This window comes from Papio anubis, chromosome 8, assembly GCF_008728515.1.
Source record: "Papio anubis isolate 15944 chromosome 8, Panubis1.0, whole genome shotgun sequence".
Classification (NCBI taxonomy): domain Eukaryota; kingdom Metazoa; phylum Chordata; class Mammalia; order Primates; family Cercopithecidae; genus Papio; species Papio anubis.
In genome coordinates, this window is record NC_044983.1 from 86,937,079 (window position 1) to 86,963,964 (window position 26,886).

The window sequence follows — 26,886 nt, forward strand, 5'->3', positions numbered from 1 at the left end:
TTCTTGTTCTTTATCCAGTTCCTGACAAAGCAAATGTGTTCAATTTCCCACCTGTAGATAGAAACATTTACAGTTTTGTCTTTCCAGTGAAGGCCTTGATTACACTTGAGTAAAAGGCAATAGGACAAGAGGAAGAACAGTGATGTTAGAGCATATAAAGAAAAATAATAACTTAAAATTGGAAATACTTATTTTTATAAATTAATTTCTGAACATGTGTTAATACATTATATATGTGTTAATTTTATGTATAAAACAAATCCAACTGTACTTACGAATACCTATCAGAATCCCAAACAGTTTGAAAATACCGAATATAGTAAAACTATCACAATATCAACTAAAAATTTCTATTTGATTAAAAATTATTATGAAGATACACATATGTTCACAAGCATAAATTTATTTGATTTGGGATTGTGTACATCTACCTTAGATTGAGATAACTTTTGAAAATATGAGAAAATTAATCTGAATAGCAGGCAGAAGAGGTTTATTTCATACTATCCATTCCTTTCTTCCTTCCCCAAAAGATTCTTTGATATCTCCTCCAAGAAAAAAATCGGAAGGAACCTAGAAAAACTTGTCATGCTGTTTAAGGAATGACTGTTAGGCCAGCCGACACAAAGAGTGGAAAAGAAAATGCTTGAATGTAGGGATGTAATGAAAATGATCTGGCTGATCATAGAAATTGCAGGAGGGATTCTCTCATGAGATGGGAGGTGAAGGATTTCATTTCTAAGCTTCCTTTCAGCACTTAAGATTTTATAAATTTGACAGTCTTGTCCACCATTACTTGCTGAATTACACTGGAGTAGGCTTGGTTGTTTAGTTATTAATGTGACTGCCATCTTTGCTTAGCACCCTTTATTCCTTGTGCATTTTTAAACTTTTCTTTTACTTGACCAAATGCAAATACATGTACTTAGATTCTGCCTACACATCAGTAACATTCAAAAGAAAATACATACTTAATCATGCAGATGCTTTGTCCAACATGACACTAAACGTTTGCAAAAAGGTGATATTCTAACACTTTAGGGGACAGTGATTGAGTTGTAGCTACATCGAATCTGTGAAAGCACATGGCAGCCCTGTGATTCATTTAATCTTTGAGGATATGAATAACAACAAAGAAGTCAGTGATCTGGGCTGCCAATTTCTTGTTTAGTTTTTACTTTCTATGGCTTACAAAAATATTTCTTTTATTTCATTTAACCTCATCATAGAAGGGTAAAATTGGTATTACTAATCTCATTTTATAGACAGGAGAATTGAGGCTTAGGCAATTAAAGCATCTAGCCCAAGGTGACCTAACTAGTTAATGATGAAGGAGAACTGGTTAATGAGGAAGCAGAGACTTGAATTCAAGTCTTCTGACTTCAGAATTTATTTTCCTTTAGCATGAGATACTTGTTTTACTTTTCTGGAAAATAGGTTTTAGAGTTTATATCTTAATTTTTAAATTTTATTTTATTTTATTTATTTTTATTTTTTATTTTTTTTTTATTTTATGTTGAGACAGAGTCTCACTCTGTTGCCAAGCTGGAGTTCAGTGGCACCCTCTCAGCTCACAGCAACCTCTGACTCCCTGGTTCAAGCGATTCTCCTGCCTCAGCCTCCCGAGTAGCTGGGATTACAGGCACGCGCCACCATGTCCAGCTAATTTTTGTATTTTTAGTAGAGATGGGGTTTCATCATGTTGGCCAGGATAGTCTCTATCTACTGACCTTGTGATCCAGCCACCTTGATCTCCCAAAGTGCTCGGATTACGGGCGTGAGCCACTGTACCCAGCCTATGCCTTAATGTTTTTACACCTCAGTGGAAATGGTTTGAATCAGAATTATCAAATGCAAGGAAAACACTTATGGTATTACTAGATTATAGCAGAATATAATGTATGATTGCTTAGTTTTATATTATTTCTGTAACTTTAAATAAATGAAAAATGCTTGATGGTGTCCTTTTCTGATAAAAAAAAAAGTTTTCTGTCTCCTTCTCTGAATCAATTTACCATGCTCTCAGTATCACAACAGTTTTCAGTTGAGATTTTATTTATAAAAGTAGAAGCTTCTTGAGACAATTCCTTTTTGTGGTCGATAAAGCATTTCCTGCTTCTCCTCAACAGACTACCACTGGATCTGACAGTGGTAAAAACTGTCTCCATATGCCCGAGAGTCCTCTGTAGCTTCTGTGAAGAGGCAAGGTGCCTTTTGGCGGAGACAAAGTATATGTCATCTTCCTCCCCATCTTTTGTTAGGCTAAATTTGAGGGACTAGAATATAAACATTTTTTAAAATATTGATTAATGTGGTTGTTTCTATGTTAAAAAATAAATTGAATCAGTTGTTTAGCATCAAGTGTACAAAAGGAAATACGTTGATTTTTTTCCCCACATGTCAGTTGGCTGTTATGGTAAATATTTTGGCACTGTATAGACATTAACATTGTCTACATGATGCCAAAATGATGTGTTGACAAAAGAAAAATGCAAATAAACTAGTTATATAATGTTTTATAGCTACAACTGTATTTTTCCTGATGTTATGTATTTTTTTCTAAAGTAGTATAATTATATGATGTTTTATAATTTATGGATATAAAATTTGGGATATTTTTCTTGATTTTAGGAGGAGTCAGAATTATTAAGAGCCTATTTACTCATTTAGACAACTAATCTAAAAATTGACTTCATATTAAAGACTGACTTACAATACAAATTTTCTATAAAATTATGCTATGCTGGCCATAGTGAATTAAATAAAAATTAAGACAATAAGTAAAATATACACATATAAAACGTATCTATGATAATAGAATGAATTAATAGTAGAATTTTGGCTCAGACTATTTTTATTTATGAGTAAAATAAGAAATATAGTTAAATAATAGGGAAAACAGTATAATTAGATATTTCTTTAGGAGTCACTAGAATATTTAAACACAAAGATGAATCACTTAGCATATACTTAGCACAGTTATAGGGGCTGTGAGGGACACCCTGCTTTGGTTGAGGAAAATGTAATATTTATTAAACAATGTTGAAAATATACAACAGAATATAAGTGCTAAAATACATTCTATAATTGCTTTAGGGGTACCAAGGAAAAAAAGATTGATGAAGGCTGTGTTGAAGAGGTGGTGTTCCAGCTGAGCCTAAAGCAAAGGTCAAGTTTGAATTGATAGAGGTGAGAAAGGAAGACATTCCAGATGAGAAGGGCAACGTGAGGGAAATCCTAAGGGTGAAAGTAAGCAGGGTGTGCATTTCCAGATTGTCTGTGAAAATATAATACCGAGTGCCTTTATTTTAGACATGGTTCTAGAAAATATCTTGAATTTCCATCTCCTTTCTGATTTTGCAGACCTTGTCTTTATTGAAGTGTTGGAACAGTATTAGTAATAACGTTTATTAGACAATAATGAAAAGAAGAATGATAGTAATCCGCTGTCGTATTATTTGTCTAATCTGCACTTACAGTTCTCACTGTCAACATACATTAATAAACAACCAGTCTTAAATGCTGTTCTCTAAATCCATTACTTAAATAGTGCTTTACAAGTAATGTGTTGAAGAGACCATGGTCTTAAGATTCAAAATCATGATGTAATTCAGCTAGATTTTGAGGCAGAGGTGGAGAAAGAAGGGCTGTGCAAAATAGCATGATGAACTCTGGTCTTCCTATTGGGTACTTGTAAGCTTTTCTCTAGGTTTCTTGAGACAAAACTTTTTTTTTTTTCCAACTATTGGGCAACTCCAGACCCCTGTATATTTATGAAACAACTAATGAGCAACCCCAAACACCTATATATTAATGCTGTATGTGTGAGTATGACAGGAGACATTTTATCTGCGTGCAGATAAAATGATATGGTTAGGCTTGGTAGTCCCCATCTAAATCTCATCTTGAATTATAATCCCCAGGTGTTGAGGGAGAGACCTGGTGGAAAATGATGGGATCGTGAAGGCAGTTTTCCCCTTACTGTTCTGATGATAGTGAGTTCTCACGAGATCTGATGGTTTTATAAGCGTCTGGCATTCCCCCTGCTTGCACTTCTCTCTCGCCTGCTGCAATGTTAATACGTACCTGCTTCCCTTTCTGCCGTGATTTTAAGTTTCCTGAGGCCTACCTAGCTATGTGGAACTGTGAGTCAATTGTACCCCTTTCCTTTATAAATTACCCAGCCTCTGGCAGTTCTTTATAGCAGTGTGAAAACAAACTAATACATAACATTACAGGAATTCGGAGCTTTATAATCAAAGGAAAAAAGTAGGGAAGAAGTAGAAATAACTAAATAGAGAATGATTTATCAGGAGAATAGAGTGAGATCTGCTAGAAAATTCCTTCAAAAAAAAGTGCAATAGGTGAGAATATTTTTTGGTAGTTCACAAAGCAACCTTTCACTTTTAATAGTTATATATTGAATATACATTAGTATACTACAAAATGAGTGGTGTGTGTGTGTGTGTGTTTGTGTAATAAGCACAAGAAAACCAAAAATAGTGTGTAGTTTTTACATTGTGGTTCCCAAACAGTAACAGTATCACCTGGGAGCTTAGAAATGCAAATCATCAAGCACCACCGCAGATACACTGAATCAGAAACTTTGCAGCTGAAGCCCAGCAATCCCTCCAGGTGATTCTAATGTGCACTAAAGTTTGAGAACCACTAATTTGATGAATATATAATTGCTTAGGATAAGGCTAAATTAAAAATTATTTAAATTTAAAAATATATTTTGGTATATAAGTGGTAGTTTAAAAAGATAAATATAATGAAAGTAGCATTTGAGTTACTGAAGTTAAAAATAATGCTCTCCTTTGTAGTACTGTAAAAACTGTGGCTTGGGAGAAATTACCATGAGGAACAAGTAAGAAAATGAGGAAAAATAATGAAAGAAAGAAGGAAGGAGATGGGATTTAATGTCAACTAACATGTATCAGTAAGAAGCATGTGGAAGATCCTTTATCAAAATATTCAGTAAGTCATTTGTTGGGACTATCTTGTCTAATGTTGAATATCTGAACCTCATTATTACAAATAGTCCAGTTAAAGATAGCAGGGCAGAAAAATCCTTGACTTTATGTCCCAAGCACAGAAGCACTTCCCAGATGGCCTGAATTAATGGACATTTTGTTTGTTAAAACACCAAATGTCTAAAAGCAAATTAGAGTCATTTGGGTCAAAAAAAAACACAAAAAAACCCATACTTAATTTTCTTTCTATTTGGCAGTAATCCAGTATGAATTTTTCTTGTGCCACTATCTATAATCAAGGAATTTGTGTAAACCTCAGGGGATTATATTCTCCTTCACAGAGAATGCCCAAGATAGGCTATTTCAGCCTCCAATGTGAAGCAAATATGAAATTCTGTTTTTTTTTCTAGACTTAGATTTAATAATCTAGTACCCGAATTGATTTTATCATGCAAGTGCCTACTGGTAAATTTAATAAATCATAATCTTTAATGATGTAATTTCTGGACATAGAGCATATTAACTCTAAAGAAGTAAATGTCTATCAGGCATTAAAAAAAAGAATCTTAGTTTAGGCTTTGTCTCTAGTTTATACTAGCTCTGGTTTTAATGATATATTTTATATGTTGAGCATATATTTCAAATTCTGGTAGCTAATCATATTATTCAGTAGCTATAAAACCCACTTTTGTTATATATTTATCATTCAAGTATTCTACTACATGCAATAAGAAATAGCCAATGTACATACTAGAAATATCAGAAGAGAGTAGCAAGCATTAGCAATCCTTCACTTGGGAAGAGGCAGGAGTTCAGAAAGAGACTATATGTCATGAGTAGGGCTTGAGAAAAGCAGAAAATGGAGCAGGGTCACCAAATGAAACCTTCAGTACTCCACATGTCACACTAAGCACAAGGAGGAAGCCGTGGTCCATCATTGGAGAAATTTGGAGTTGGTAGTGCACTGAGATAAATACAGCAACTACAAAACTCTCATCCATTTCAATTACTGGTGAGACTGACTCAACTACCAACACTAACAGTCTTAGAGAAGAAGAGATATATCAATTTCTGGGTACAAATAATAGTTACCTCAGTCTCTACTGTTTCTTCACACACAATGTTTGATGTTTATTCATATCTACTTTCATTCCTGTTTTTTTTTTCCTGGGGTGTGTGTGTGTGTGTATGTGTGTGTCAGACAAAAAAAAAGACCCATTGGCAAGAAAACAAAATAGTCAGTAGAAATAGAAATAGAGATAGCCCAGACGTTGGAAAATTTCGGCAGTCTTTGAAATAACTATGATTAATATTTTTAAAATCTAGCAAAAATGTAGACAAAATATCAACAGGAGAATTTCAGTAGAAGACTGGGAAGTATAAAAAAAATTGAAAATGCTTAACAGAAACAAATAATTCCTTTGCACTTATCTGCAAACTAGACAAAGAAGAGGAAAAAATCAATGAACTTGAAGATAAGTCATTTGAAATAATTCAACTTGAAATGCAAATAGGAAAAAGAGAGAAGAAAAGAGAATTAAACATCCAGAAATGTGGGACACTATCAAACTCTACAAAATACCTAGACTTGGCATCCCAGAATGAGAACAGGGAATAGTGAGAACCCAACAATTCGTGTAGAGTTACAGGCCAAGAATTCACCAAAATTTACTGAAGTCAACAAACAACAGTTCCAAAAATCTCAAAGAACCCCTAGCAGACTAAATATACCTACATACATCACAATCAAACTGCTTAGAAACAAAAATAAAGAAAAAATCTTGAAAATACCCAAAGAAAAAAGAAACATATAGAGAAGAACAAAGTTAATAATGGCAGTAGATTTTTCGTCAGAAGGCTAGTAAGAAAAAACAAAAGAGAAAAACAATGAAGTGACATGTCAGCTGGGTAAAGAAACAAAACAAAACAACTTGTCAACCAATAATTCTATACCCAACTAAGTCCCTTTTAAAAATAAAAAGTATGTAATTTTTCACATTAAAAACAAAATTAGAGAATTTATCACTAGCTTACCTGCACCACAAGATATGTTATTTAAAATAAGTCTTACAAAGGACAGAAATAATATGAGGTCAGTTGGAAATCTATGTCTACGGAATGGATATGTCCCAGAAATGGTAAAAATGTAGACAAATATAGAAGAGATTTTTTCCCTTACTTTTGACCTTTTTAAAAGATAAATGATACTTTATAACAAAAAGAATGGTAAAATATTGTGGGGTTAATAACCAGTGTAAAAGCAAAATATATGGCAGTAGTACAAATGATAGGAAGGAAGAAATAGAAGTATACTGTTGTAAGGGTCCTGTGTTGTGCAAAAAGTGGTATACTATTGTGTGAAGGTAAGCTGTGATAAGTTAACAATGCATATTGTAAAATGCAGAGCAACAATTTAAAAAATAAAACAAAGATATATGGCTAATAAGCCTATAGTGGAGATAAAATGAAATTATTAAAGTGCTCAACTCAAAATATGGCAGAAAAAGAGGAAGAATGAAACGAAGAACAGATGGAATACTAGAAAAGAAGTGGCAAGATTTAATCCCAACCATATTATAGATTTAAGCCCAACCCTATCAAAAGGTGTATTTGATATAAATGGTCTAAATACTGAAATTTACATGTAGAAATGGCCAAATTCGATTAAAAAAATGAGCTCAAATATTTACTATTTATAAGAAAATTATTTTAAAATAAATATGTCAAAAGTAAAAGGATGGAAAATATATACCATGAAACACTAATCTAAAGAAAAATGGGTATTAACAGAGATAAAGAAAGAAATTGCATGCTGAAAAAGATCCATTAATCGGGAAAACATAACAATCCTAACAATCCTAAAGGTAAAATTTGAATCACCTAATAATGGTACTTCAAAATACATAAAGCAGAAAAATAGTAGAACTGCAAGGACAAACAGACAAATCCACAATTATAGTTTGGATTTTCAAAACTCTTCTCTCAATAATAGATAGAATAAATAGGCAAAAAATATTTAAACCTACAGTTGGTATTGTACTTCTGCTTAATAGTAAAAACCTATCTGACCATATCTAGTCAACATTGTTAGAGGTCATAGTCACTTCAGTAAGTCAAGAGAATGCATACTGATTGTAAAGAAATACTGTGAGCTCTTCACTCACTGATGATGTGATTGTTAATATAAAAAAATCCCAAATGTAAATTTATAAAAACCTAACACTAAAAAGTAGTAAGTTACAAAGGCCGTAAAATTTAAAGTTAATATTTTAATACTCAGTTGCTTTATTTATATACTAGTGATAAATATTTAAAATGGAAATTTAAAAAAAAAGCCCTATCCAACAGCATCAAAAAATATGAAATTTCTCTCATCACTTCAATGAAGTATATGCAAGACATGCACTTTGAAAATTATAAAACATTTGTGAGATTAAAGAATATCTAAAGTAATGGAACTATATAATGTATTGATTGACTCAAAATTGTTAAAATATTACTTCCCAAATTGGTCTACAGATATAATGCAATTTTATTCAAATTCCAATCAGGACTACTTTGGGGAATTGACAAGTTTATTCTTAAATTTGTATGAAAGCATCAATAATTTAGAATAGCCTATACAATATAGAAAAAGAGAAAAAATATCTGAGCACTTACACTGCCTATCAGTGAGTTAGCAGTTAGCTTAGTACAGATCTACGTTAGTAAAGACAATGTGGTATTGGCATAAGAACAATCATATAGATCAGTGGAACAGAATAGACTACAGAAATAGACTCACATATGTTAATTACCTTCAAATTAACTTAACAAAATAATTCAATGGGAAAAGAATAGTCTATTCAACAAACAGTGTTGGTGTAATTTGATATCTACATAAAATATAAACTTTGACAATTAAAAAAATTAACATTATGAACCATAGACCTAAACACAAGAAAAGCTGTAAAACTTCTAGGGGAAGACAAGAGAAGCTCTTTGTGACTCTGTTAGCCAATGATTTCTTGGTATCGGACCATTTGTCACATCTTTGTAGGATGGAACCCTGTAGAGTGACTGATACATAGTAATATTGAAGAGAAACATACTCAGTATATAAACACATTTTCAGAAAGTTTTGAAAGCTGATTTGAGTAGTATGAACCCTCAATTATGCTGGCCTTTTGCCTAGAACCTTCATAAACTTTTGCATGTTGGAAGCGTAGGCCCCTAATTTGATTCTGGAAATTCAGAATTTCTATATTCATTTGACAATTGGGACACTCTCTAACAAAATATTACTCTATTTGAATGACATGTATTTCTATGGCTCCTTGAGGTCCCCAAATTTCCAGGAATGTTTTTCTAAGTCATCCTTGACTTCAAGATGGAAAATACTGGCATATCACCTAGGTCATGTTTTGGATGCGGACATGGACTTGTGTATGAGAGTCACTAGGTGGGTGCCAGGCCTTCTGTGGGAATCATATGATTTACAGATCCTGCTCTTGCTCCTTTTTCTTTCTTTTATTCTCCCATTCATTTACTTGCTTCTACCTCGTTTTGATCACCTTCCTATTTTATGAGGATAAGAAGAAAGACAAGGTGTGAAATATGAGAAGGGAAATGAAAGAGAAGAGAATAATTAAATGCAAGAGAATAAAACATGTAGATACATAGAATTCTGGAAACAGAATGATAAATCTTTCAAGGAAGAGTGAAATCCAAATAAAATTGTTAAAAGCTCCATCTGTAACATACAAGCTAGCCAGAGGGTGGGGTTGAATTTGGAAGTATTTGGGTTTTTAAAGTCTTCCTATCTATGAAATAATGTACAAAGTAAACTAAAATATTTTATTAGACATTGTTAAATGTCATTGAAAATCATGTTCTAGGAAAATGTTTTTTCCTCCAAACAACTTTGTAGGTAATAAAATTTCAATCTAAAATCTAGAAAAGCCTTTACAAGTTCTAAAGATTTTCATAGAACCTCAGCCATCTTTAGTTCTCCCTATTGAGGATGTTGCACATTTTTGGAATTGATTCAGAGAACAGTTAAGCACCATCTGTGTGCCATTTACAGTAGGAAAAAAAGTATCTTTAAACTATTTATATTCTGAGATTTTTTTATTCTTGTTGGACAAAGTAGAATCAGTTCTGGTTTCAGGAAGCAACTTGGCATAACTCAACTTAAAAGAATGAAAAACTGATATAAAAGCCTTGCTAAGGACGATATCATAATAAACACATGTGCTTATTATTTAAAAAATGCATAAAATTGCAGGTTATCTGGTGAAGTTGTAGGAATCTTATAAATAGGCTTGAAGTGATCATTAACCTATGGGTGATCAACAGAAACTAATTCATAGGCTTCTTCTATATGATGTGAAGTATTTGTTTTCAAATGGTTATAATGATTCAGAGACATGACATGTCAGGCAGTAATCACATAATCACATCATCCATTAAGCAAAATAGTTCAAGGTTGGCATACAGTCTCAACTGTGAATTATAGTTATTCAAATACTTTATAGTTACATTTTAACATGAGAGGTACTTTTTAAAATTAAAAATATTAGAAGCAACTTACTTTCTTTTTTTCTTTTTTCTTTTCTTTTCTTTTTTTTTTTTTTTTTGAGAAAGAGTCTTACTCTGTTGCCCAGGCTGGAGTGCAGTCGCACGATCTCTACTCACTGTAACCTCCCCCTGCCATGTTCAAGTGATTCTCCTGCCTCAGCCTCCTGAGTATCTGGGATTACAGGCTCCTGCTACTGTGCCCGGCTAATTTTTGTATTCTTAGTAGAGACAGGGTCTTGCCATGTTGGCCAGGCTGGTCTCGAACTCCTGACCTCAGGTGATACACCCTCCTTGGCCTCCCAGAGTGCTGGGATTACAGGCATGAGCCACTGCGCCCGGCCAAGAAGCAACTTACTTTTTAAATGAGACACAAACTATGATAACTGTACACAGACACAGATGAACTCTTTAATCAAGTAACATGTATAAAAGGAAAATTTGATATATTTAATATCTATATCATTCAATAGTAAATAGAAATATAGCAATTCAATTACTTGTTTCAATTATTTTTATTTATACATAGCTCATGTAAAATCTCGAAGTTTCCCTTTCAGTTTTCTAGTTCTCCAGTGACTTGTATTTAATGGATGGCTTGCATTTCATGAATGGATACATAAGTGGCTATACTTTTTTCTGTTTTAGCATTTATTTATCCTCACTATTATATTACCATCATCCTTGACAATTCAAGAATATAGGCAGTGCATAATACCATAGACTTACATTGAATCCCAGAGCCTCGTCAATGGTTAGGATTCTATAACACAAACACTGTGTCTGTCACTTTGTACTGAGTGTTGGATGCAAATCTAAACCTTAGAAGGAGCTCAAGCTTATTCATTCCTTGAAGCAATGTGCTGACTGGGTCATGGCTAAGAAGACCTAGGACCTTGGTTCTGGGGTTGCATCTTTATGTGCTAAGAACAAGAAGCCTTTATCTCCATAGGAAATGGAATTTTGGTATTCTTAACTCCTTGATTTTCTTTTTATATTTGGAGTATTTTATCTTTAATATATCTGATGAGGCATAGTGGGCTTTATTAATAAAAACAGAAAACAAACCAAAGGGAAGAAGAAATTGTCCTGGACAAGGTACATTTTTTCTTGTTTGGAAAAAATATGTCCTTGTATATCATATAAAGTCTAGCGTACTTTCTAATGGCCGAGTATTCCATATATAAACTTGCAATACAGTGTATTAATAGTAGTGATAAATATATGACATTTTCTTAGACTTTTCCTTTGTACCCATCTGTTCAGGACCTAGTTTGTGTGATTGGTCAAATATTCAGGTTGTCAGGACTTTGAATCTTACTCTACCTTGAAGACATATCTAATCCTGAGATTACTTTTGGTCTCCTCATATGGTTCCTTTCACTAGGCCTGCAAATTCCTTGAACAATTTCATGTTTCTCATAGGCTATGTGTAGTAGGTGCTAGAACACTTAAGACAGCAGAAACTGATCCTAAAACTGTGCATTATGTGTCTAAAATAATGACTTCATGGTCATCTTTATCATGTCAATAAATCCAATTTCACCAGTTGAGTTAAAGTGAAGATACAACATTAAGAAAAAAAAGAAGAGGATCTTAAATCCTGTTATCTCAATGCTTTAAAGTAGACTTGAGAGCAAGCAAGCGTTAGGTAAAAGGAAGAGAATAGAGAAGGGAAGGGAAAGACAGGCATTTAAGAGCAGTCCTGAGATATCTTAAATGTAATACCAGTGATTTTCCTTAATGCTATTCTTAGGATATAATATTTTTCTGGAGCAGGGAGAAATACCTGTACCTTTTCTTTCTCCTCATCTAATAGAAATCCTACTCTATGACTGAAGTTTCCTCCAGTTAGAAATTCTTCACTGGTTCTTACTGATTTTTTTTTTTAATTCTTAAAGATCATAATCCAGGGCTGATTTGATACATTCAAACAAATTTTCCCTTATCTTTCTTTGGACATTTATGGTATTTGTTTGTAATTATTATTAATTATAAAATTGTTTTATATTCTTATAGTTCATGTTCATGAATTAACCTATATTCTTTTTCACAGTTTGGAAATGATCTTATTTATATTCCCAGCTTGCTTAGTGTCTAGGACTAGTAAGTGCTCAATAAAGTCTGATTACTGGATTCATGAATAAATGGAGAAATGAATGACTGAATGAACCTCAACATATACTTTGGTATAAATAAGTTCATATCAAAACGTAAATGATACTTGATCACTTTGTGTTATATCTTGAAAGTGGTAGTTTGGGAGGGTAGGTAAAAAAACAAGCCATTGGACTATCTGAAGATCAAAGAGGATAAATCTAAGCATAAAAATATACCCTAAAAGGGAGTCTTTAAGCAAACATATAGGAAGCTGCTGAAGATGGCATGTGTTAATCCTTGCTTTAGAGTCAAGAACTGATTCTTATTTATTATTTCCAGTATTTAACACAGGGCTTAGCATATATAATCAAAGAATGTTTATTGATTAATTACAGCTGATATGTATTGCATTCTTAGTATATGCCCAAATCTGTGCCAAGTGCTTTATATATTCTCTGCTTTATACCTTACATTGATAATATAAGGTTTTATTATGAATATTGATATTATTTATAATAAAATATTGTATTTATTTTATGAATGAGGAAACAGAGACTTAGAGAGTTTTTAACATTATTAATATTCATAATGAAATAATATTATTGTCTTTATTTTATGAATGAGGAATCAGAGGCTTAGAAAGTTTTGGAAATTATGCTGAGGCCACACAGCAAGTTTTGAGACCAAAATTTAAATCCAGAGGTCTTACCTATCCTAAGAACCTAAACTCATAACTTTGAGGATTTCATAATGTATCTTTCAGTTTATCTGTATTTAGGTAAGTAAAAACTCCAAATATAAAACAGTATTTAGATCCTACAGAGTCATATTGTATTATCCTAGTCTATAGGTGGGCAATAGGTGATGAAGACATGCTTAAATGTTTTAGAGAAATGACAGGTCATTCACTAGGACAGAAAGCATATTTTGCTCAATTACGGTCATGCTATTCTATCTATATAACCTGTTTCAGGAGGATGAAGATTTAGGCACATTGGAAGCTTGTTTTTTAAATGGCTTCTGAGAGCATTCTATATCAAATACAAATATATATGTATGTCCATTCTCTATAGCCATTCTCTAAGTGTTGTCTGGAGACAGAGAGGGTCCCTGAAATTATTTCTTTAAGTCCAAAGTAAAAATAATAATATTAGAATGCCAAGACAATTCCAATGGGGAATTTTTTTTTTGTAACAAATGGTGTTGGGACAACTGGATAGTCACATGCTAAAGAAGGAAATTATACCTCTACCTCATGCTATATACAAAGTCAATGCAAAATGGATTAAATATCTACATGTATTTTTAGCTGAAAGCTAAAACTATATGCTTCTTAGATAAAACCAGGTATAAATGTTTATAACCTGTAATTAGGTAATGGTTTTTTAGATATGACACTAAAGTGACAAAAAAATAAATAAGTTGGACATCATCGTAGTTAAAATCTTCTGTGCTTCAAAAGACATCATAAAGAAAGTGAAAAGATAATCCACAGTATGGGAGAAATTTTTTTACAAATCTTACATCTGAAAAGGGACTTGTATCCAGAATATACAGTTGACCCTTGAACAACACAGATTTAAACTGTATGGGTCTACTTATGTGTGAATTTTTTCAATAAACATTACACTGAGTGCGCCTGCCTCTTCTGCCTCCGCTTCTTTCTCCTCCGTTTCTTTCACCTCTGCCACTCCTGAGACAGCCAGACCAATCCATCCTTTTCCCCCTCCTCAGCCTACTCAATGTAAAGATGACAAGGATGAAGACTTTTATGATAATCCATTTTCACCTAATGAATAGTAAATATATGTTCTTTTTCTTATTTTTAAATATTTTTGTTTCTCTAGTTTACTTTATATTAAGCTGTATATATACAATATATAATACATATACAAAATGTGCATTAACTGTTTATGTAATCAGGAAGGCTTCCAGTCAATAATAGGCTATCAGTAGTTAAGTTTTTGAAGAGTTAAAAGCTATATGAGAATTTTTGACTGTGCAGGAAGTCAGCACCACAACCTCTGTTCTTCAGGGATCAACTATATAAAGAACTAATAAAATTCAATAATAAAATTATAAATAATCCATTTAAAAAATAGGCAAAGGATCTGAATAGATAGTTCTCCAGGGATACACGAATAACCAGTAAGTACATAAAAAGATGTTCATCGTTAAACATCAGGAAAATACAAGTCAAAATCACAATGAGTTGTAATTTCACATCTACTAGGATAGCTATGATAAAAAAAAAGAGCAATAATAAGTGTTGTCAAAGTTGTGGAGAAGTCAGTACTTTCATACACTGCTCGTTGGAATGTAAAATGGTGTCACTGCTGTGGAAAACAGTATGGTAATTTCTAAAGTAGTTATGGGACCCAGCAATGCCACTCTTTCATATATGCCCAAGAGAAAAACATCTGTCCACACAAAACTTATATAAGAATGTTTATATTAACATTATTTATGGAACAAAGAAGTGGAAACAGTCCAAATGTCCTTCAAATGATGAATAGGTAAATAAAATGCGGCATAGCCATACAATGGAATATGAATCATCAAAAGAAATGAATGACTGATATATGCCGTGTCTGACCAACATAGTTGTTTTTCAAGAAAATGCGTTATTCAAATTGATAAGAGAGTGGTTTATTATTGTAGAGTTTGGGTGAATAAAAGCTATATCAACAATGAACTACATACAAAATTGGTATGCATATGTTGGGCAAAATCTTTGGTTGAATTCTACACTGGTGTCAATGAGGTTGGGCAAAAAACAACTAGTAGTAAAGGAAGAATTATGTAGAGTGTAAATTTAAAAACGATTGGATATTATAGTGGTTTGGGAGACATTTACAGTTTGATGACCTGAAATAGAGAGACCTCCTTGAGTAATTGGGACATACAGGAGAGACCTCAGAAAGCCACACCTTAGGAGTAGAACGAAACTAAATCTAGAATAAAAGTTACTGTAAACCTGCCCTAGCAGGATGAAAAGCAATCCTCAGAATGATCATTTAAAAAACTGTTTTCTAGAATAAAACATTCTTTTATAGAAGACAAAATTTACACAACCAACAATGCCATATTACAATTCTCATCATCCAATCAAAAATTACATGTAAAGAAGTAGGGCAGGGCGGATGTGGTGGCTCACGCCTGCAATCCCAGCACTTTGAGAGGCTGAGGCGGGCAGATCACAAGGTTAGGAGATCAAGACCATCCTGGCTAACACGGTGAAACCCTGTCTCTACTAAAAATACAAAAATTAGCCAGGCATGGTGGCATGCGCCTGTAGTCCCAGCTACTCGGGAGGCTGAGGCAGGACAATCGCTTGAACCGGGGAGGTGGAGGTTGCAGTGAGCCAAGCTTGTGCCACACTGTACTCCACCTGGGCAACAGAGTGAGACTCTGTCTCAAAAGGAAAAAAAAAGTAGGGCAATAAACTCATAGTCAGTAGATACATCAGTCAGCAGAATTGAACTCAGAAATGGCATAAATTAAGGGCGAAACAATATTTTGTTATATAAGAGGCCATAATGTAAATATTTTAGGCTTTGAAGGCTGCCTATGGTCTTTATTGTATGTTTTTCTCTGTTGTGTTTTGCTGTGTATTTGTGTGTATGTGTATTTAACAATATTTCACAATATGCAAACCATTCTTAACTCATGGATTGTACCAAAAAAGTTCCACGGATGATAGTTTCTGAGCTGTTACATACTGATAGAATGAAAAGAAAAGGAATTTAAATTAGTATAAATATGTTTAATAATTTAAAAGAAAATATGAACATAATTAGAAGAAAAAATAAAACCTATTTATAAAAGAAGCAAATGGAACTTCTTGAGATGAAAAATAGAATATCTGAAGCAATAAAGTCACTAAATAAGTTTTAAGTGCGTGATAGATACCATAGAAGAAAATGTTTAGTGGCAATGAATCAGAGCACTAGAACCTAAAAGAAAAGTGATTTAAAAAATGAACAGAGATTCAGTGACATGTTGGACATTAATAAGCTCTCTAGCACACGTGTAATTGAAGTCCTTAATGGTGAGGAAGGTAGGGCATAACATAATTTTGAATGAATAAGTTTGAAAATTTCTTAAATTTGGTGATATATAGACATCTACACATTCAAAAAGCTTAGTGAAACCTAAACTGAATATGAATAAATGAAACCACATCTAGACGTATCATAGTCTAACTACTAAAACCCAGTAATGAAGAGAGAGTCTTCAGAGGAAAATGATATATTACATAGAAGGTAACAAATTTAATTGACTTCTCATTATATGTAATGCAAACCAAAAGGCGATGGGATGATATTCTTAGAGAGTTGAGAAAAAAGTTAATCTAGAATCTATATCTACCAAAAGTGTCTTTCAAAAATGAAAGTTAAATGAGACCTTTGTAGAATAACAAAAGCTGAGAGAATTTGTCACTGGGGACTTGCACTAAAAGATATGTTCAAGAAAGTTCTTCAGGCTTAAGGAAAAGGATGTTGGATAGAGATATTTGCACAAGGGAAAGAAGAGTTTCTTAAATAGTAAATATGTGAATAAATATAAAAACTTATTTCTCATTAAAATTGTATTAAACTATATTTGATTAAAGAAAAAGTAACAATGTATAATGGGGTATATAATATGTGGAAGTAAAATTACTATTTATTTTTCAGTGGAATTAAGTAATTTAGGTTTTAAAGAGATTATATGCTTTCTTCTTCTTCTTTTATTTTAGGTTCCAGGGATACATGTGCAGGTTTCTCACATGGGATAAATTGCATGTCGCTGAGGGTTGGTGTACAATGATCTCGTCACCCAGGTAATGAGCATGATACCTCATAGGTAACCTTCCAACCTATACCCCCTTTCAAGCAGTCTCCAGTGTCTATTGTTCCCATCTTTTGTCCATATGTATTCAGTGTTTAGCTCCCATGTATAAGTGAGAACAGGCAGTATTTGGTTTTCTATTCTTGTTACTTCACTTAGGATAATGGCCCCCAGCTGCATCCATGTTGCTGCAAAAGACATAATTTCATTTTTAATGGCTGTGTAGTATTCCATGGTGTATATGTACTACATTTTCTTTATCCAGTCCTCCATCAATGGGCATTGAGGTTGATTCCATGTCTTTGCTATTGTGAATAGTGCTATAGTGAACATACAAGTGCATGTGCCTTTTTGATGAAATGATTTGTTTTCCTTTGGGTGTATACCCAATAGTGGGATTGCAGAGTCAAATGGTTGTTCTGTTTTAAGTTCTTTGAGAAATTTCCACACTGTCCTTCACAGCAGCTGAAGAAATATGAATTCCCACTAGCAGTGCATAAGTCTTCCCTTTTCACTGCAACCTTGCCAGCATCTGTTGTTTTCTTTACTTTTTAATAATAGCCATTCTGACTGGGATTAGATTATATTTCATTGTGGTTTTGATTTACATTTCTCTAATGATTAATGATGATGAGCTTTTTTTCATATATTTGTTGGCTGCATGTATATAGAAGTAAAATTATTGACAAGAATAGCACAAAGGACAGGAAGGCAGAAATTGAAGTATATTGTTTTAATGTTTGTACATTGTACATAAATCGGTGGCATGCCCAAGAAATGATTCCAGAAAAGGGTATCTAAATAAAAATGTCTAAAGGATATTGTTATTTGGAAATATTCTATATGAAGATTTTCTTAGTTCCTCTACTGTCAGAAGTAGGTACTGTAAAAAAATCTGGATCATATACCACTCACTATTTGCCAAATATGAATTAAGTTTGATTCTGAAATATATATATGGGGGAAAACTCCAAGTGTATTATTCTTCTTGTGATGGATAACACCGAGCAGATATACTGTGTTTGATTAAAACATACCTGGGGAATAATTGGTGCTAAATATGGATACTTGACAAACATAATATAATATTTGAATACTGAAAAGGAAGTCAAAGTTTGCTTTTTCCCATACATAACAAAGGAGAGAGAATAAAATTTTATCAAGGGGATGAATGCCAGGAAGGTGTCATCAACAAGTGAGAGGAGTATCTGTAACAAACAAAGAATATCCAGGGGAAGGAGACTTCTAGGAGAGTTTCCTTGAATTTCCGTACCAGAAAATCCCAAATGTGTTATGGAATCTTTTTTTCCATGTGTGTAATAATATAGCATTCTTCACGTACTTTTATCCCTTTCACTTTCTGGATGGATTTGGGAAATTCTTGCAAGTCAAAGTGGGATTTCACAGAATGCGTATTCCACAAGGACATGTCTGTGTATTTGCCTTATTCACTTGTAATAAGTGATACAATTTGCCTTAAGTGAAGTGCACAAGTGGGTGTTGAAACTTTTAATTCAAGAACCATAACATTGGATGAGAATCAATGTCTGTTTTAAGTCTTAATGCTCACACAAATAAGATATTTCTTAAAAATCACAGGAGCAAGATACTTATTTCATATATAGAAGTCTGAAGCTTAAATAGTGCTACTAAATAATCTGCCTAGTTAATGAAGATTTAAGAGTTATTATAATATTATTCAAAGGCAAGTAGTAATATGTATATATGACTATCTTCATAGACCAGAGAAGTAAACATTTTCTGAGAGGCATTCTTTGAGAATAATTTTACCAGCAAAGGAGTTAATAGTTTGAAGAAATGAAATTCAGCACCAGCAAATGAATGGCAGGAGATTCCATGGTTGTCTCTTTGCCAAAGTAGCAGGCTTGTTTTTAAGCTTATATAACCGTTTATATTTTAAGCAGGTTTCTGAGAAATTGAAAGACAGCTTGGAAAGCTGGTGCTTTTTTCTTCAAAACAGACAAACTTTTAAAATTACTTTTTAACATGAAGCCAGTAGAACAGATTCCCTAGTTTGAAGTATAACAAATTCATTGACTCTTAAATGTTGTTAAAGGACCTAGTATTTCATGCCCTAGTCATTGAAGATTCTCAGAGAATACAAGTCTCTGTTACCAAGGGGAATACATGATGGTGGCTGGAGAGAGACAATAAACAAAAAAGACTCTGTCATGTTAGTGCTCTGAAGTACTAATAGGTTAAATAATCAAAGTAAAGAGATATGGACAGAGAATGGATGGGGTGAGCTATTTAGTTAGAGTAGTTAAGGAAGGTCTCTCTTTTAAGGTTGTATTTGAACATAAACTTGAATGAAGCGATGCAGAGATGCAATGATATTTATCTATCTTACAGATGCATAGATACATAGATTTAGTTATAGATAATTCTCCAGGTAGAAGATACAGCAATTGCAAAGTCTCTGGAGTGGAAGAGTACCTGGCACATTAAAAAAACAGCAAGAAAACAACACAGCAGTGCTCTAGGGCACGGTGTAATCGGGTGGTAGGAGATAGGTACAGAGAAAGGAAAAGGGCCCAGAACATGTAGGCAGCTGTAAGCAATAATAAAAACTTTGGAATTTATTCTGAGTAAGATGGAATGATCTGGGAAATATTGAGCTGAAAAGTGATAATCTGAGCGTTGTTGTGGGAAATAGACAGTAGTAAGGTAAGCAAGGATGATAATTGCAGATAACTTCAATATCCAGGCAAAAACCAATTTTGGCTGGGACTAGGGGCCGATATTGGTGAAAAATTGTTAGATTCTCAAAGTATTTTGAAGTAAAAACCAATGTAGTTTGTTAATAGATCAAATCCGGGGTGTGAAAGACGGGGAGGTAACAAGGAAGACTTAAAGACTTTGGGCCTAAACTGTTGGAAGAGTGGAATTCTATTTATTGATACAGTGCAAATAAGGGAAAAACAAGAATAAGGGGAGAAGAATCAAGAGTTTAGTTTTTCAAAGTTAATTTTGAGATGTCTTTTAAGCATTTAAGAATTGGTGTCAAAAACATAATTGGGTATGAGTAAACAGTGGATATATTTCAAGGAGAAGTAAGAGTGGATTTTGAACCTGAAAGTTATTAGCATAAAGATGATATTTAAAACCATGGGAAGACTTTGTTGGTATATAGAGAAAAGAAATGATCCCATAACCAAGTTCTAAGATGTCCTGTTTTTTACAGATTGGAAATCTGAGATGGAGATAGGAAAGAATGCTGAGAATAAGTGAGCAAAGGATGAGAACCTAGAGTTAGGGTAAAGAGAAAGGTGTAGTTCAAGAAGAATGGCATGATGAGCTATACCAAATGCTGCCAATTATTAACTATTCATTGGCAGATGGTAAATCGGATACAGCTGCTATTCATTGCCTCTGTTCTTTGCTGATTCTTCATGAGAGCCTCTTACTATATATCAGGACTTCCCTCCTGGATGGCAATACCAATTGGTCAAAAGAGGCAGTCATCCAACGTTTAAAGGTCCCAGGAGGTGAAATCTGATTTACTTAACAAGTACTACTTCTATACACAAAACAGTGTATTTTGTGATACTTCCTCCTTTTTTTAATAACAAACTCCTGTCCTCTCAAAGAATGTGAGTCATTAGAGAAGAAAAAAAGGAACACTGTGGAAAATTAAAATATCCAAAAAATATGTCAAAAATTCCACTTGGGAAGACATTGCTGCTTTATCATTAGTCCAGTGCTCTTCAAAAATTAACCCAGAGGAGATTTCAGTTACACTACTCATGAACTTGAACATGGCATTCAGACATTCTACTCATGAACTTGAAATTAGATTTTAGGGAAGTAAGTGTTATTAAATTAAAAGTGTGCCTTTATAGACTCTCCTTGTCTACGATGTGTATCTATTTTTTCCGCTAATAACAAGCAAGTACTTATTGTGTATTTGAGTAAACATAATCCATGTTTGACCTACTCTAATCATCATTTTAACCTTTTGTGTTCATAAATGTAATAGATTAATGCTGTCTTTTAAAGTAACATCAAACTTATATGCTTCAGTATAATGTATTTGAATATCATAACATGATCATTTAAACATGGCTTTCTATAATGACATAGAACCTGTTTTAACACACTGCGGTTAAATTTCTATATCATTGGCATAAAGCTTACAAAATTACATGAAAAGTTTTGATGACAGAAAATATCTAATATTAAACTAAACCCAAGTGCTGTCAGCTCTCCGTATCTTTGGGTGCCACATCTGTAGATTCAACCAACCTCAGATAAAAATATTTAGACAAAAAATTGTATCCGTACTGAACATGTGCAACTTTTTTTCTTGACATTATTCCCTAAACAATACAGTATAACTATTTACATAGCATTTACATTGTATTAGTTATTATAAGTAATTTAGAGATGATTTAAGTATGCAGAAAGATGTGTGTCGATTATATGCAAATACAATGCCACTTTATCTCAGAGATTTGATATCTGTGGATTTTGGTATACTTGGAGAGTCCTGGAACCAATCCCTATGGATACTGAGGGACAACTATAATTGAGATTCTTTATAAGCTTAAAACCAAACTTACAATGAAAAATCAAGAAAGAGAGCTCAGATAAAAAGAATGTCTTTGCTCACAGACAAACTACAAAACAAGAAGGGCTGTTTCCATTGGGTCTTCTTTTCTTCAGAAAGTATACAGACGGTAACTGGTATATGAGTTGGATTTGGGGCTACAATAGCATACATGAGACTCAGCCAGGGACAGCCCTTTTAAAACCTCAGGCAAAGAAAAATTACAGGCTACTGTTTTCCTAAGGCAAAGAAAAATTATAGGCTGGTGTGACTCTGGGTCCCACTAATGGATTCTCTACGGGGTCTTAGCAATGTGTGTATGGGAAGGCGGAGCATGAACTGGTTTCCCACAGTAATTTGATGCCACAAGCAATTCTGTTCTAATGGAGTTATAATAGACTCTTTACTTCAAACAAACATTGATGTTAGTGGACATTAATTTTCATGGTGTTTTCCTCTGAGAAAGGAGGGATTTTGTTCAGGACAATAAGACACTGTTTCAATTTGTGAGATGAAAGTTTTCAGAGAGAGAGAAAAAAAGAAGAGTCTATGCTTTTATGCTTTATCCAAGATTTGTCTCAACTCTTTTCTGCTTTGTCCTCTGGCCATATCTATATTCGCGATTTATTGCAGAGTAATTGATGGCTTTGCCAAATGGTGGTACGCTGTAGTCTTTACAATGCATTGTGGTCTTTATGATGTTTGCAATGAGATCAAAAAGAATGCAAACCACTATCTTTTTAGTATATCTCCTGAAATTCCATATCCCTTCAAAAGTGTACTATGTAAAGTACAAATCAGTCTGTACTTTGCTGCGCCTTAAAAATCTTTAGTAGCTTTCCTTTATCAACATAGTAAGATCCAAACCCTTTAGTATGGCAGACAAGTCCTTTCTTCATCTGGCCTTTCTATGTGAAACACCTCTCAGTTTACCTGATCTCTGTGTTATTTCTTGCCTGTGTGTGTTTTTAAATTCTGTATCCTGTGTCTAGAATTACTTTCACTTTTCTTCGTCCTCCAGTTGCCTGTGTTACCTATAGAAACAGCCTTTACTCCTCTAGGAAGCCTTTCCCTGATCATCCAGGTTATGCAATATGTGTCTCCTGTGTTCACACTCTGGCATATATCTGTAAGTGTACTTGCTGCATTAAATTATTACTAATTCTATTTTTCTCTGTCCCCGCAAATACTGTGGTCTCCTTAAAAGCAGGAAATGTTAACCATTAATTCTTTGTCAAGAGCAATGGCTAGCTAAAACATGAGCAATCACAAAATAAGTGTTTGTCAGGTGAATGAATGAGTGAACCAATGGCTAGTGTTAGGCACTACCAGTTCTAATGGGTTTAATGCTTTTTTTTTTTTTTCATCCAGCCTCTCCTAAACACCTTAAAACAAATACATCTTGAAGGATGTACCATGCTTCCATTATGATTTAGTTTAGAAGGAGTTTGGTGTACTGTAACAGCCAAAGATATTGGTGTGCCCAGAGAGAAAGCATATTTGAAGCAGAGTTGTAATTATAACAAAGGAAGAGTCCTAGCTCATGATTTATTGCCTGAAAGTTTCCAATGTGAGTACAATTAGTGCACTCTTAGAATGGCTCCAAATGATGAAGGATTTAATTACACGAGGAGCTCTACCTCCAGTGCTAGAGATATAGACATAAATTTGTGTTTCTATTTAAATTACTTGAAAGAGTTTTGATTTTAGCTACAAATTTGAATTTAAATGAATATAACTGGAAACTATAGTTAAAGTCCATTGTTCCTGGGAATCCAATGATTTGAGATAAAAATGTTTACATTTGTTCAATTCAAAGAAACAGCCTAGTTCTCGTACTAAACAACAAACCCACTTTTTCTTTCTCTTCAGGCAGCTGTCTCAGAGGGATTTTCATACAACCTTCCAATCTATTTCTTTACTTTTAATGAGTAAAATATCCTAGGTGTTGTAAAATCGGGAAGAATTATATTTATATTATTTGTTTTACTTATAGAAATTTGTATACATTCATTATTTAATTTAATATGTTTTAATTCTGAAAAATAAGAACTTGTAACTATTTGAGATAGTTTCTTTATTAATTTAAATTTTTGTTGAGAAAAAATTCATATAAATTTACCATTTTAATCATTTGAAATGTACAATTCAGTGATTTTTTTTGTATATTTGCAATGTTGTGCAATCAACACCACTATCTAATTTCAGAATATTTTCATCACCCCAGAAGACACCTCATATTCAGTGAGCAGTTATACCCCAGTCTCCTTTCTTTCAAGGCCCTGTCAACAAGCTACTATTTGTCTCAATGAATTGAGTATTATGGCATTTTATATAAAAGATATCATGTAATTTGTGACTTTTTCACCCTATGACTGGCTTCTTTCACTTAGCATAATTGTCTATTATGAATAATTGTGATAAGACCATTCATCTGCACGATTTTATATGGCCATACCTTTTATTTCTCCTTGATATATACCTAGAAGTAAAATTGCATAGTAACTCAACGTTTAACTTTTAAGTAACTACTAAATGTTTTTCTATGGTGGCTTCAACATTTTACATTCCTACCAACAATGTACGAGGCTTCCAGTTTCTTCACATCCTTGTCAGCACCTGTTATTTTCTGATTTTAAAAAAATTATAGCCGTCCTAGTGAGTAAGAAGTGGTATCCCGTTGTGTTTATAATTTTGATTTTGCTGACTAATGTTCTTGACTAGTGTTGTTTAGCATCTTTATTATTATTATAATTTAAGTTCTGGGATACATGTGTAGAATGTGCAGGTTACATAGGTATACATGTGCCATGGTGGTTTGCTGCACCCATCAAGCCATCATCTAGGTTTTTAGCCCCACATGCATTAGGTATTTGTCCTAATGCTCTCCCTCCTCTTGCTCCCCAAACCCGATGGGCCACAGTGTGTGATGTTCCCCTCACTGTGTCCATGTGTTCTCATTGTTCAACTCCCACTTATGAGTGAGAACATGTGGTGTTTAGTTTTCTTTTCCTGTGTTAGTTTGCTGAGAATGATGGTTTCCAGCTTCATCTGTGTCCCTGAAAAGGACATTAACTCATTCTTTTTATGGCTGTGTAGTATTCCATGGTGTATATGTGCCACATTTTCATTATCCAGTCTATCTTTGATAGGCATTTGGGTTGGTTCCAAGTCTTTGCTATTGTAAATAGTGCTGCAATAAACATACGTGTGCATGCGCCTTTATAGTAGAATGATTTATAATCCTTTGGGTATATCCCCAGTAATGGGATTGCTGGGTCCAATGGTATTTCTGGTTCTAGATCCTTGAGGAATAACCATACTGTCTTCCACAATGGTTCAACTAATATGCACTCCCACCAACAGTGTAAAAGCGTTCCTATTTCTCCACATCCTCTCCAGCATCTGTTGTTTCCTGACTTTTCTTTTTTTTTTTTTTTGAGATGAGTCTTGCTCTGTCACCCAGGCTAGAGTGCAGTGGTGCCATCTCGGTTCACTGAAAGCTCCACTTCCTGCGTTTGCACCATTCTGCTGCCTGAGCCTCCCAAGTAGCTGGGACTACAGGCACCTGCCACCATGCCAAGCTAATTTTTTGTATTTTTAGTAGAGACAGGGTTTCACAGTGTAAGGCAGGATGGTCTCGATCTCCTGACCTCATGATCCACCCACCTCAGCCTCCCAAATTGCTGGGCATGAGCCACCACTCCTGGCCATTTCCTGACTTTTTAATGATCGCCATTCTAATTGACATGAGATGGTATCTCATTGTAGTTTTGACTTGCGTTTCTCTACTGACCAGAGATGATGAGCCTTTTTTCATATTCTTGTTGGCCACATAAATGTCTTCTTTTGAGAAGTGTCTGTTCATATCATTCACCCACATTTTGATGGGGTTGTTTGGTTTTATCTTGTAAATTTGTTTAAGTTCCTTGTAGATTCTGGATATTAGACTTTTGTCAGATAGATAGACTGCAAAAATTTTCTCCCATTCTGTAGGTTGCCTGTTCACTCTGATGATAGTTTATTTTGCTATGCAGAAGCTCTTTAGTTTAATTAGATCCCTTTTGTCAATTTTGGCTTTTGTTGACATTGCTTTTGGTGTTTTAGTCATGAAGTCTTTGCCCATGCCTATGTCTTGAATGGTATTGCCTAGGTTTTCTCCTAGGGTTTTTAATAATTTTAGGTTTTACATTTAAGTATTTAATCCATCTTGAGTTAATTTTTATATAAGGTGTAAGGATGGTGTCTAGTTTCAGTTTTCTGCATATGGCTAGCCAGTTTTACCAGCACAATTTATTAAATAGGGAATCCTTTCCCCATTGCTTGTTTTTGTCAGGCTTCTCAAAGATCAGATGGTTGTAGATGTGTGGTGTTATTTCTGAGGCTTTTGTTCTGTTCCATTGGTCTATATATCTGTTTTGGTACCAGTACCATGCTGTTTTGGTTACTGTAGCCTTGTACTATAGTTTGAAATCAGGTAGTATGATGCCTTCAGCTTTGTTCTGTTTGCTTAGGATTGTCTTGGCTATATGGGCTCTTTTTTTGGTTCCATATGAAGTTTAAAGTATTTTTTTCTAATTCTGTGAAGAAACTCAGTGGTAGCTTGAAGGGAATAGCATTGAATCTATAAATTACTTTGGACAGTATGGCCATTTTCATGATATTGATTCTTCCTATCCATGAGCATCGAATGTTTTTCCATTTGTTCGTGTCCTCTCTTATTTCTTTGAGCAGAGGTTTGTAGTTCTCCTTGAAGAGGTCCTTCACTTCCCTTGTAAATTGTATTCCTAGATATTTTATTCTCTTTGTAGCAATTGTGAATAGGAGTTCACTCATGATTTGGCTCTCTGT

General features: G+C 33.8%; 1 long non-coding RNA gene across 1 annotated transcript in view; it reads left to right on the top strand.

Annotated features, from left to right (window-relative positions):
* Window positions 1–1,710: 1,710 nt before the first annotated feature.
* Window positions 1,711–26,886, top strand: part of LOC116276382 — an 84,513-nt gene continuing 59,337 nt past the window's right edge. Inside the window, exons 1-2 of the long non-coding RNA XR_004185878.1 lie at window positions 1,711–3,189; window positions 17,374–17,457. This is a non-coding gene — a long non-coding RNA (uncharacterized LOC116276382). The remainder of the gene's footprint in view (window positions 3,190–17,373; window positions 17,458–26,886) is intronic.